Raw genomic sequence first — 13,723 nt, 5'->3', positions numbered from 1 at the left:
TGAGGCTTGGTAGACCTAGAAAGCTTCCGAACCCACGGACTGACGGCTACAGTGAAACAGAAAATAATTATCTGCCACAACTGATTCAAATTAGATTCCTTGGAGTTAGTAGCACAGCGCCTTACCACTGTATTTACTACACTTATATTACTGTTCTTAGCAGAAATGCAATTACATCAACAAATAATTGTAAATCTAGTTGTAATTACTTGATGAACTTCTGTAATTTTGTTCCCACTTCATACTTTCTATCATAGACGTTGATCATCTTCAATATTCAATATTTAACATTATATAAATTGAGATAAACCTAAAATTTAAACCGAGTTCAACTCCATATAAATATTATATCGACCTAATAAATGTTCAACCTGAAACATTTGTTTGAGGGCTGAAACATATATTTAGTGAAGCTAATTTAGGAAATGGGGGAAGGGATTGTGAACTGTGAAAGGTATTTCTGTTATCGGTCCAGAGAGCAGGTCAGAAAATGGTCTCAGTGCACCCCTTCTGGAACTGTATGTTCCTGTTCTGCTACAAAAGGGGAGACTCCAATGGATTATTGCAGTGATAACAGACTTCTGCGGACTTGGAAGAAATTAAAAGGTTTGTGGACCACACTTCTGTCGCATCTCGTACGCCAGAAATGGCTAGGAAGAGTGTAATAAAAAAAATGCTATTTATAAGGGTAGATGACGGTACACTGCATACTACTAGGTGACAAGAAGATTTGCTCTATTGTGCTTAGGCAGATCGTTTCGTCCTCGTACGACTGGAGTGGGGCATACGTGTACATATATACTTCTGTTTACTGTTATTTTTAAAAACTATTTTTACTCTCATAATAAAAGAAGGGATTCTGGTCATGAAAAATTCCGAATTCGAGTTTACAACACGTATCAAGGTTCATTAAGTTCTAACAACCAATTCTCTCAAAATAGTCTATATATGTAAAATACCTAGCTCAAAAATGAGAAATTGAAAAATACGAAACTGAAATTACATATTTAAGGTATGGTTTTTATTATCAGCAAGAAATTACTACTTTTTAATTTTCCTATTGATAATTTCTTATTAGTCTGACAGGGCTTCTCCAGTACTCAGTTTTCAAAATTGGTTTCCTAGCTTTAGTTTTTCTTTAATTTGAAACAATCAATTATCTCTCCTTGTTAGTAGTGATAACAATAGATAAATATAAAATATTAAAGAATTTTATAATTAACTGAAAGAAAGAGGGAAAAAAATAAGAAATATCTTTGCAGTAGAAATCAAATTTATGGGAATAAAAGTCCTAAGTCGACTTTGTAACATCTTCCAGTTCAACTCCAGCGCATTTAACTCCGGGATATCAAATAAAATTGAGAATTATCTATAAGAGATTCTCATGGAGAATGTGATCATAAACTTTAGGGTAATTTAATTCTATAAAATTATATAATTCTGAAATGTCATTTTATATACAATGTTTCCGATCTGATGCGTTTTGAAGGCGTTAATCGCCAAACATTGGTAAGTATGCGGCTTTTGACAATTTAAGGGCGAACGGTGCGAGATATCGCACAAACATAATAACGGACGAAAAACGCCATTATGAATGGAATATATAAATAAATATTTTTATCGCGTATTCATATCAATATAAAATTAAGAGATCTTAAATGTCAGCTAAGTCATACCCTAATATAATTAGTGTGATAGGGCTTACATGGCGAATTTTCAGAAAATGTTCTTCTGAAGTATCTTTAATAATGTTTGTTTGAAATAATTGATCATTTCTCATTGTTAATAGTAATATAAAATGGGTAAATATAAAATATGAAAGAATTTGATAATAAACTTAAGAGGAAATAAAGGTTTTCGTATTTTCGTGGTTCTTATAATGATAATCAGTTTTTGTTTCACTTACCTATAAATCGAAATTAAAAATATAGTAAGAATAAATATTGGCATCGTGATTAATATAGAAATAACTAAGCAGGGTTGTAAGTGATGAGTGCTTAGTATTTGAAGCAGATATTTTACTTATAATTCGATCAATCATTTAATAAAATAAATTAATAACAGTTATATCTTAGAGTTAGTGAAGTAAAGAGTTACTGAAGATTTATTACCTGTTCCTCGTTAGCATCACAAAAATTCATTTTAAATAATTAAAGTTTATTATTATTATCAATAATGATAATAAACATTGTATTATGACCTTAATAAATGATACTGATATTAAGATAATTAGCTGATTATGATAGAAATAAAAAATATAACATTCATGAACAAAATAAACCTAAAATACAATAATTTGAAAAGAGGATTAAAATGAGAGTAATGGAGGAAATAGAACAATGTATCGTGCTAAAGAGCTTTGAAATGTTTAAATTACTGTTATGAAGTGGACTAACGCCATCTCATTTATAAAACAATGAAATAATTACAGATTAAGAAAGGGACTTGGGGAAGGACGAGGTCGGCCATTTTCTAAAGATCCTGCCCATTCTCCCCGGGGCCGCCTGGGCGAGCACAGATAACTCACCCCTTCTTCATCATGGAACAGGGGAAAACAAAAATCGAAAAAGTGGCTAGTCCCTCAATTTCAAGAAAATAGGGAGCACTGTTGTAAAAAGAAACAAAAAAATGATTTTTAATTTTTGTAGTTATGAATTTTTTTTTTTACCTTATGTTTAACTATTCCCAAGTCGCATGTAATTTACTCTGAGCTGTAGTTTTTATTATTTAAATGTTCAAAAATTAAACAAAGTATAGGGATTGTGTTTCGTATTAAATTGAGAAAGGCTTTTAAACGCTGTGGTGATCTAATTGATGGTTTTATTTATATATTAAAAAAACTATCTTAAAGTCTCCTCTTCCCGTTTTAAGCTAATATTTCAAAAGTGATATAGGGCCGTCGCTTCCCGGGGGTCTTTGCGGGGCGGGTCCGGCGGGGAAGGATTACCTTTTTTGTGTGCTATGATCTCCTCTTGTGAGATTGTGACATATCGTACATCGACCAACTTACTCACTATAATTGTCTGTTCGAAAAGTCAGATAAGTAAGGCTACCATGGAGGGCGAGAGTGGAGGGTTTCATGCCTTGAGCGCCGGCCCTATATCACTTTTGAAATATTAGCTTAAAACGAGTAGAGGAGACTTTAAGATAGTTTAATCGAGCAATATTTAAAAAGCGCCTGAAATCGAAAAATGTCATACTACCAACGAAGAGTCAAAATGTGAAATTTTTTACCTTGAGTAGGAACTAATAATTTTATAGCATAAAATACGTAGTTAAATTTATTAATGATTTTTTATTTTAACAGAATTAGGAATGGTTAGTACAGTTCCTTTGATCGGTACCGTGATACCATTGTGGTTGCTTGAAAATAATCGTTTTCCAATATTATATATTAAATTTCCTCTTCATATTGCATGAATTTTGTAACAGTCTATCGGTAACAATTTGTCTTTTACAAACTGGAGCGAACGAGAAGAAAACAAGGATAAGACAGTTCAGATTAATTACGCACAACTAACAAAAATACTTTGTAAACCTACAACAGAGGAAAGGTTTGGCTAACAAAATTTTCCTCTGTGGTAGAAAAAAATAGATTTTTACCCATCAATGATGTTGGCATGGGAAATGACAGCAGTATAGGGACACATAACTACGATTAATAACAAAGAACGATTTTTTTAGACTTCTCTCAAAAGTAACAGAAATGTGGTGAAAGATATTTATTTTATTTAAATCATGAGAGATGATACATTGACTAGGACATAATACGAACTACTACTATCTACAGGCTACTATATACAACATGTATCGTCGAGTGTCCTTCGATAACTCTGTTTGACTACTCCTTCAGAATAATCTGACTAATCTCTAGCATAAGGATAAATTTATTATGAGTAATATAAGAAGGTGGGCGAAGATAGGATCTCGCCGGGGGAGGGGCGGTTGTTGATGAAGTAGGGGAGGGGTGTTGTTGGAGGGAGATTTGAAAGTAATGACCAAGAGCTTCTCTACATCAAGGAATAATGGATGAATGAAAAAGTAATTATATTCTGGAACAATTAAATGTCAATTACAATGTTATATGTGATGATAGTTAGATAGGATATAGTTTTATATACATATAGTTATATAGGAGTATTTAATAAAAGATTAAGTGACAGTATACCAGCTAAGGCTATAAAAAAGAAAGTAAGACACTCTTCCCAGAAAGGGATCATAAAAGCTTTACGTATTTATTTCTTTTTGTTTCGATGATCAACGTTTAAACTATTCATTTAAACATTTATACCATTAGAGAGAGGTAATTATAAAGCCACAAGTTACTATACCCATAACTGAAGAAAAAAAAAGTTAGTTAAAAAAAAATTTAAATTTTTAACTATCGTCGTATAAAAAAACAGTTATCAGAATGAAAGTTGTAAATTTTACCGGGCGGCAATCCTGAAATAATAGTATCGGTAGGCTCCGGTCATTTAGCGGAACGCCCCGAATAAACAAAAAGAAGCGACAGAAAAAAAAGTCCTTTATTGCAGACGTAGCATCCTTTATTTATTAATGCTATTTATCAAGTGTAGCCGATGGTAGTGGTGGGGCTTTATTTTGACCATTAGAGAAGGCGCCAATAAATCGCTCCTCAATAAAGGAACGGACAAATTCAATTATCAGCACTAGCTCTCCTGTGTCCGACATCTCAAGCACAACCCCCCTCCCACCCCAACCCCCACCCCCGCTCTACAGGCCGGACACGTACCTCATCGGTTTTACCAAGTAGATTATCCCTGACACAACTTAATAGTACAGCCAGCAGTTTTTTAAATTGAAAAATTTAAGCATCGCAGTCCTGAGTAAATGGCAAATAAATTACGGTAAAAAAGTGAATGAGAATTTAACGTACCAATTAATTAACTGCATTTTAATTTAAAATATATTCTTTTGATTAACAATAAACAGCCCTTGACCCGCTTTTCTAATTTAACATTATTTATTAACTTTTTTTTCTATTATGATATTTATTGTAGCTATTTATTAAGTTTATATTTAATTTATTCATGGCTGCATAATTATTTCTAATACTTGTTATCTTGCTTTGAAATTCACAGCATTATTTTTTGAATTTATTTTTATATAAGAATTTCCGACATTCATATTTAATTGAAAGCTAAAGTATGTTTTCACTTCCACTTACCTACATATGAAATACTTAGTAAGGAAAGTTATTATGATCCTGACAAATTTCGAACCCGAGTTTTCAACGAAAATAGGAATTTTAATGGTAATTGATTCCAAATGACCAAGTGCCGAAAAATGGTTTGTGTGTGAACAGCCTAGCTCAAAAACGGAAAGTGTTACGAAATCAAAATTATATTTTTAATTTATGTACTTGAAGTGTTACAGCAAGTTTTTCGCTAAAGTGTAACTTTAAATCATCAACTTTATACTTTTTCCCATTTTTTGAAAAATTCCTGTTACAATTTTGATTAAACTCGTCAAACCAATGTACAATTAAGTGTTCTTAAATATCATTTAGGCTTTATGCTGACTGAAATAATGTGAGAGGGCTTAAACATAAAATACCACTAATAGCTTTTATTTCAAATTATTAGCGCTCTCTTTTGTTTTGTTTTTTAAGCAGGAAAACAAAAAATATATAACAGAATTAGATTAATAACTAAATTAAAATGAAAAAAATGTTTTCGTACTTCTATTGTTATTATGACACCAGTCAGATTTTACATTCACTTATGAATGAAATATATAGAAAGAAAAAAAATTGCTATATCGACTAATAAAGCAATTAGTTTAAATGGGCGTTAACAACATTCAAGGCTTCATATTAAAAAAAAAATTAAAGAGATGATTCAATAAAACTATAAATAATAGGGTAAAAGAAGATATTTAATGGTATACAGCTGTTATCAGGATGGTAATATAATCAACTGTACCACGTTTCCTCTAAATCCATAGGGATGGTTGTTAAATTAAATTTTTATGGGGAAATTTTGAATTGAATGGCCAACGTGGTAAACACCAAATTTAATTTAAAAAATAAATATTTTTTTAAAACGGCATACGCTCCTACATTTATATTACAAAATTATTATTTTTCTATAAAATATAAATTAACGTGAATTAAAAAAAACATGATGAAAGATAGATGTAAACAGAGACAGAGTTCTGAAAGATCTTTCAAGCCAACAGGAAAAAAACAAAAAAACAACTGATATAGAGTTGATTTCGCCTGCCGGTTCTAGTAATACTAACCCACGATTCTTCATGTCTTGCGGTTTTGATGTCCGCGTTGCCGTTTTATGAAATGTGAACAGATTCATGAGATATTTTCTAGATTAACTTTTACCTGGTTTTAAAATGTTGGATTGTCAGTGAAAGCTGTGTGATGCGCTCACCATATTTTTTTTTTATTTTGTGCTGTAATATTGATGTATTTAATTTTTTTTATTTCTAGTGTGATTCTTTCCCTTGACATCCTAGAAGCCTAATAGACAAATTTTTTAATAGAATATTTCTCAGAGTGAGCAATATAAGTCGAGGGAACCTGCGTGCTTTGATTCCCGAACCTTAAAGGCTGTAAGTAAGGCTACTTGCCGAACCTGATTTGAATACAAAAATGTGAAAAAAGGCTATAACTCTATCTCAGTTAGGATTATAGTGGCGGGGGAACTCCTTATAAAAGGATCGTAAAGCAAGGATAACTCGCCTCATAATAAACTTATCTCCGTGATCCGCATAGCATTTCCACTTCTCTTAGCTCTGTAGGCTTTTCCGGGCCTTAAGGAGAGTTAAAAAAAAAAAATACACGTAGTACGCAACCACATCTTTTATCCCCAATCCTGACGAGATTTTCCCAAGCATTGAATAAAAGTTACCGCAGATATGGAATAAAAGATATTAAATCGTGAATCAATCTGTCAGGAAACGAAGAGTCGTGTATCTAATTCTATAAACAATTAAATGATCTTTGATATTAGCCATTTCCTGTCATAATTAAAATAGGCTGACCGGCCAAATTCCCTGACTAACATGCTCTAATAGACGTATGTTTATTTGAAATAATTAACCATTTCTCATTTTATGTAGTAACTAAAATTGATAAATATACACTGTGAAGGAATTTGATAAGTAACTAAAAAATAAAAAAAAGGATTTTCCGAATAAAAAAAGGGAATATTTTCCGAGGTCAAAAACAAATTTCCGATAATGACATTCTATGGTTGTATTATATATCGATGGAAAACGAACTATTTCAGAAAAAGTAATGTCTAACATACAAAGTCGTAGACGGTAACGAAGAATACCAGAAAATGCATACACATATTGAATTTGTAAATAAACATTTCAATATACAACGACATAACATATTAACTGTTCTGGAGAAATAAAATTACTATTCAAAATTAATTTACCTAATAAAGGTACGAATGTGTTCATAATGATTTATTTTACTTTTTTCAATATTGAGGAGAAGAAGTAACTGTAAACTACTTGCAGAGACTAGTCACTGAAGGCAAGGACGTTTAGATGGGCGGGACAAGCGGCTCGAAGCAATCCATCAGGATGCCTCTATACAACAATGAATGCCAGTATAGTTGGCTAAAGACAAGGTGGGAGGCCAAAAACCTGATGGATAGACAGAATCAACAAAGATGCGAAAGAGCTGCATGTAGCAAACTGGAAAGCAATAGCACAAGAGAGGCAGGCGTGGAGAAGGCTGGTTCGGGAGGCCATATGGTGGTCTGTAGAGCCGACCAAAAAAAAAAATTCTCTACCACAGTTATTTTCTTATTTTACTCTTATTTAATTCATAATGCAAGATAAGTGTTAACGGGATGCGATGGATTGTAGGAAAATGGTCCGGGAAGGTCAAGAAAGGTATACAAAAAATAGCAAAAAAACAATAATTAGTAACTAACGTTTCGGCCCACTGTACAGGGCTTCATCAAGACTAAATCTTGGAAGTTTCAGAATAGGGTTTAGGAAGAAATAAAAACTACTATTATCATTCATTTATCTTATTTTATTTTACTTTTTATTTTAAATCCCATTCTAAATAACTACCAGGATAGAGCCCTGCGATGTGGGGCGTAACGGTGGTAACAAATAAATAGGTTTTCACTATTTCGTTTACCTTACCTGACCGCCAACCTGATCATCTTCCTAGAATCCATTATTTAATTTATTTACCTACGTGTACTTATGGTGTGTACATTGTTACATCATCATTATTATACATTTTATTTTATATTTATTTAAAATATTTTATTTTTATTTATTTACTTTATATTTTATTTAGAATGTATATATAGTATGATTGAATACTTACAGTCTTAATATAGATTGCCCTAGAGTGCGGTAGATAACATTGCTTGAACAAAAGTTTTCAAAGAAAAAAAAGTTTCAAATATTATTAAGGCAACGTTTAAGTGCGTGCCTTCAATATATATCCAGCTTGTTTGACATAAAAAAATTATTTTAACTTATGAAACATTAATTATAAATTTATAATAAGATAATAAACATACAGGCCCCTCAAAAATGTTTAAAAAGACTTGGATGCCTTTAAAGGACGGTCTATTGAAAGGTAAATTAAGGTGAGAGGTGAAGGCTCAATGACCCACACTCAAGAAGGCTTAAAATTAGATTCCCCTGGCAATAGAATGAAAGAGAAATAATGGCATTATAGGGCCTCGTCTTTACTATACAGATCCTCCTTTCATTCATAAAGCTGAATCCTATCAATCAATGAATAATAACCGTTTGTGTATATATTAACTGGGGCATTTAACGTTGATATTGCATACCTTACATTAGTTATTATAAAGTTATATTATATGATTAATGTCATAGAAATAAAATTACTATATCTCGAGCGAAAGATATAGTAAAGCTATCGGGTCGAATACTGTTTTTATATCTGAACATGGACGTTTTAGAAAATGTTATAGTCAAGATGGGGAAAAAGTCGTAAGAGCAGTGGAGAGCAGTGGAGTGGCACGTAAGAAGTGGTTCTGAGACCTGGATGATATCTAAATTAGAAAGCAAGTTGATGGCATGGGAGAGGCAATTTTTGGGCAGGATCTATAGCCAAGTATGTGAACATATAGCATCCGAGGATTTGTGTCAGATTTATGCAAAACCAGATTTTTTAAAACTTTTTTTTTTCATAAATATAAAATGTACAATATTTACAATATTGTTTTGGGATACCCCCTCACACAATACAATATTCCTGATACTAATTACGCTTTACAAACTTCTCTATATCACATTTTGCTAAAACAAACCGAAGGGAAAAGAAAAAAAACAATATTGAATTAAAACAAAATATATAACATTGGATAAAATAAAATACATATCATTGATTTATGTTTACAGTAATATATGTTTAGTTCTTTTGTGTTTATATCTAAGGGTTTTAGTTTTGGTGTAATTCCTAAATAATTAAGTGATTGAATGAGTTGGGGGAAGACTGGAATAAATTATGACAGTTTATATATGCAATCCTGTACGGTGTCTATATACAATTAAGTGTGCATTATAGATATTTTCGGGTAATATGGATAGTTATTAATAATTCTGAGGCATTTGTTTTGAAATACTTATATTTTTTTTTATATTGGTTGAACGAGTAAAACTCCATATGGGGCAGGCAAAAGTTAAGATGGGTCTTACCACCGCTTTAAATATTATCAATTTATTACTATTGCATAATTTTGATTTTTTATTAGAGTATAGGTACATTTGGTACATAATTTTTCTCGAGTTTTTCAATTATGATTTGGTGTGGTGGTTAAATCATAGGTTTGCTGTCTAAAGTCACTCCTAAGTATTTAACTGTTTTGCCGAAAGGAACAGGGGAATTATTCAAATTTATGGTCGATGGAAGTAAAGGACATTGTTTTGTGAAAATGATGGCTTCTAATTTATCAATTCCTAAAACTAATCTCCTATTTTTTTAGGTATTTAGATATTTTTTGAAAGCATCTTTTAGCCTATTAACAATTAAGTCAGAACGGAATGAAGAGGTAAATATTGCTGCATCATCGGCAAAAAGGCCTATATCAACTTTTTAAAATCTTGGTTAGTCATTTATGAAAATATTAAACAGAATAGAACTTAGGCAGGAACCCGGTGAGAGATCAGCAATGGTATGATAGGTGGGGGAGGGGGTTATATTACTAACTGAAACAAAGATAGATCGATTTGATAAAAATTACTGTATGAACCAGATTTGGTATCAAATGTGAGAGGGAGCCTAATTAAATGGTTGATGATGTGGTAGGGGAAAACTAAGCATGAAATGGCTAGACGAAGTGAAGAAGACTTTGAAAAAGATGGTCATTAGAATATGGTAGATGGTTGCCTGGGGCAGGTTAAAAAGGCCCAGGTTCTTGTAGAATCGTAGCACCAATAAATGAATACTCACTATATTTATCTTCTTTTCTTAACTTTTCCTTCTTTTTTTTTATCTAATATCATTTTATTTTATCTTTGTTCTGTGTATTTGTATTGGGCCCGTAAGTACATATAATTCAAGGTAAATGATTATTCTGATAAGAATTAAATCGATGGGAGGAGCCGTTGTTGAAACTTCTCATGGGTAAGCAAAAGTAGAAGATGAAATTTGCTAAAACTTATACCAAACCATGTCAACATTAATCCCCAACTTCAGGCTGAAATTGGATGAGCTGATTTGGAAACATGTGTGACAAGGAAAACAATTATCTATGTGTATGAGGGGGAAGTAGAGCATGAAATTCGCTAAAATTTATACTGAACCACGTCAAACTCCTCCTTCCTCCAACTTTAGATCGAATCGGAATAGTCGTTTTCGAAATGCAGGTTTGTCAAAGAAAATCGTTGTGAGAGTACGAAAGCAATAGTGGAAGACGGTATCTGATAAAATCTTCGAGGAGCCAACTTAGTACCAATCCAAACAATTCCAGGAAATTTTATCAATATCGAATTAACGATTCTATTGATTATGCTAAAACACAAATTTAGCATTTAAAACATTTATGACTCAGAGTACATACTTTTTTTTTTTATTTCTTATATGAATAAAGATTATAGAAAACGGCTTTTTTATCTTCCATAGGGAGGAAGGAAACATTTTATTCTGGGACTAGGTCCTATTAGAATAAAACAAAATAAAGGTAAAACTGAAACATGAAACATGTCTCGTCGGACGAATGCCTAAATAAAATAAATGATTGTAAACATTATATATAACTAACAAAAAAAAAAAAATATTTTTCTTGTAAAAAATAAAAATAATGTATTAATTCCTACGTTACATAAACACGTATTACTTACATACCTTTTTACATATAGCATATAACATGACTCATATATGAATATACTAGATATAATAGTTTATGTAAAACAAAATAACGGTTTTTTTTTAAATTTATAGAACATTTTACTTAAATCTTATTAGTATTTTTTTTTCTTCATTTTTCGGACCCCTCGCCAAATAAATAGAGACTGAGCCGGGATGGTATTGAACCCAAAATGTTCTAAACTAAACCAAGAGCTCTGGGACCCTCTCCCAACGTGCCCAAACATTGAGAGCATTTTTAAGGAAAAATATTTAAAAGCTGTTAATGCACGTTAAAGGCGCGCTTTATTTGTAAATTTGTTTTAATAATTAAAAAAATTATCTAGAATATTGGAAATTAAATTTCCAAAAATATGCTAAGAAAGTATGTGCAAAAAATAATAATCGATGAAAGATTGATGTTAACAAAGCTAGAATTCTAAATAATGGTTGAAGCCAATGTGAAAGAAAAAATTCTGCTCATATGGAATCGGTTTCGCCTTCTAGGTCGCTAATACTAACCCGCAATTTCTTCAAGTCATGCGGATTGATGTCTCCGTTGCCGTGTTTTAAAATATCAACACGGTTATAATATATTACAGTAAAATCCAGAAATATTAATTATTTTTACAAGGTGTTGTACTCAAAAAGGTTTTTATGAGATGATGGAAAATGCTAATATATTCTCTACTAGACAAAAAAAATGGAATCATTGCCCGATTGAGGTGACTATACTTTTTTATATCTTACAACTGAAACACGAAAAGTGGTCTACACTATCGTAATCAAAAGTACATCTGTATCTTGAATGATAATTAACTATGCGGTAAAAAATTAAAATTACAGCTTTCCAGGAAAAAAAGTTTTATCTTGAGAACAATACTTAGAATTATAATTTACGTGAAAATTATTAATTTACTAAACATTTTAAATGTGCTGAGACTGGAGGAGAGACACAATAAGCAAGCTGAAACGCAGAAGGTATGATGGTTATCCCTTTTACTACTAAAAGCTTTAAATTCATTGTAAAAAATGCAAAGTAAAAAATATTTATGTAGACGGAATCGAAAACTTTAACGCGCATATTAGGTTTTAAACATCAAAGAATACATTTGAATCCGTGTCTGTCGACAAATTAGTTTTCAGGTATAATTGAACGAACTGTCAATCCTAATTTTTTTTTCCTTTGTAATTAGATATAATCATCATGTATGAGTAGTCGAGAAGGAACAAGGAATCGTCCTCAGATGAACAAGGAAAGTGCTTGAAAAGAAACATCAGAATACCAATTTCACTGCTACATTCGACTCTTGATCCTTACAATAAGAGGTACTCCAGCTATAATGAACCTACATTGAGGAAGGTACAATAGAACTCCTAATTACCTGCATTATATTATCCAACTAACAATAGCGCTTCCTGATTTAGGCCCTTTCCATTCTATTTGAATCATGTTATTCTCATAAATAGATTCATATAATTTAATACAGTCTTTCATTTATTTACAATACCGAATACAATAATCTAGCAAATTAAATATTCCATGTGCTCTGGACACATTTCAGTCGGAAATACTTCCTTGGTCTGTATCTGTTCAGAGCCCTTAAAACTAAAAAGCCTTCCAATATCCTTTATTTGTTTATCCCGTGTTCTTATGTCCATTCCTTAAATACGAGATCCCAACCTCAAAGAACAGTTTCCTTTAAAAATTCTTTTTAGTCCGTATTACCTCGTTCTGGAGTTCCCCACCAATACTCATTTGCAAAACCTCTTCATTACCCTCATTTAAACATAAATTATTTCTCTACTTTCTGAACTATCAATCTAACTCAAACCTGTAACAATAATTTCTTCAATATCTTATAGTAAATTATTTTATTTTTACTTTATGTTATTGGTATTTTTAACTACCAAGGTTGACACTCCAACACTTTTGTTTTTGATTACTATTTAGTTTTTAAACGATTATAAGCCAGACATTAGCACTGAAATGTATAATTATTGCTAGGGTACAAGACGTTCCGAAATAAAATCACTTTTCATTCATTCACTGACACTTCCAAAATAAAAGGTACTTTGTATCTAAGTGTTTTTTGTGCTCTGGCCCATTACAGATCTGTCCTGTTCATTTTTAACTGGACAGTTTACGTAATTTATTTTTATATTCTTATCATTGTATATTTTATATCATTAGTTTTCTTTTGCTCATTTGTTTATAATTTTCGTTTCACTTATATTTACATATTTCAACCCTACCTTAATTTAATTTTTTTGTATCTTATTATCCTACTGTTTAAACTTATTTTTACTTTTAAACTGCTCGTAGATTCCGACTATTGCAACATTTACTAGACAAACGGTCTAAATTGCCAATCCATTACAAGA

The sequence above is a fragment of the Halyomorpha halys genome, unplaced genomic scaffold, assembly GCF_000696795.3.
Source record: "Halyomorpha halys isolate HHAL.00 unplaced genomic scaffold, Hhal_1.1 Scaffold231.1, whole genome shotgun sequence".
In the NCBI taxonomy this organism is placed as follows: domain Eukaryota; kingdom Metazoa; phylum Arthropoda; class Insecta; order Hemiptera; family Pentatomidae; genus Halyomorpha; species Halyomorpha halys.
Note: the sequence above shows the minus strand (reverse complement) of the source record.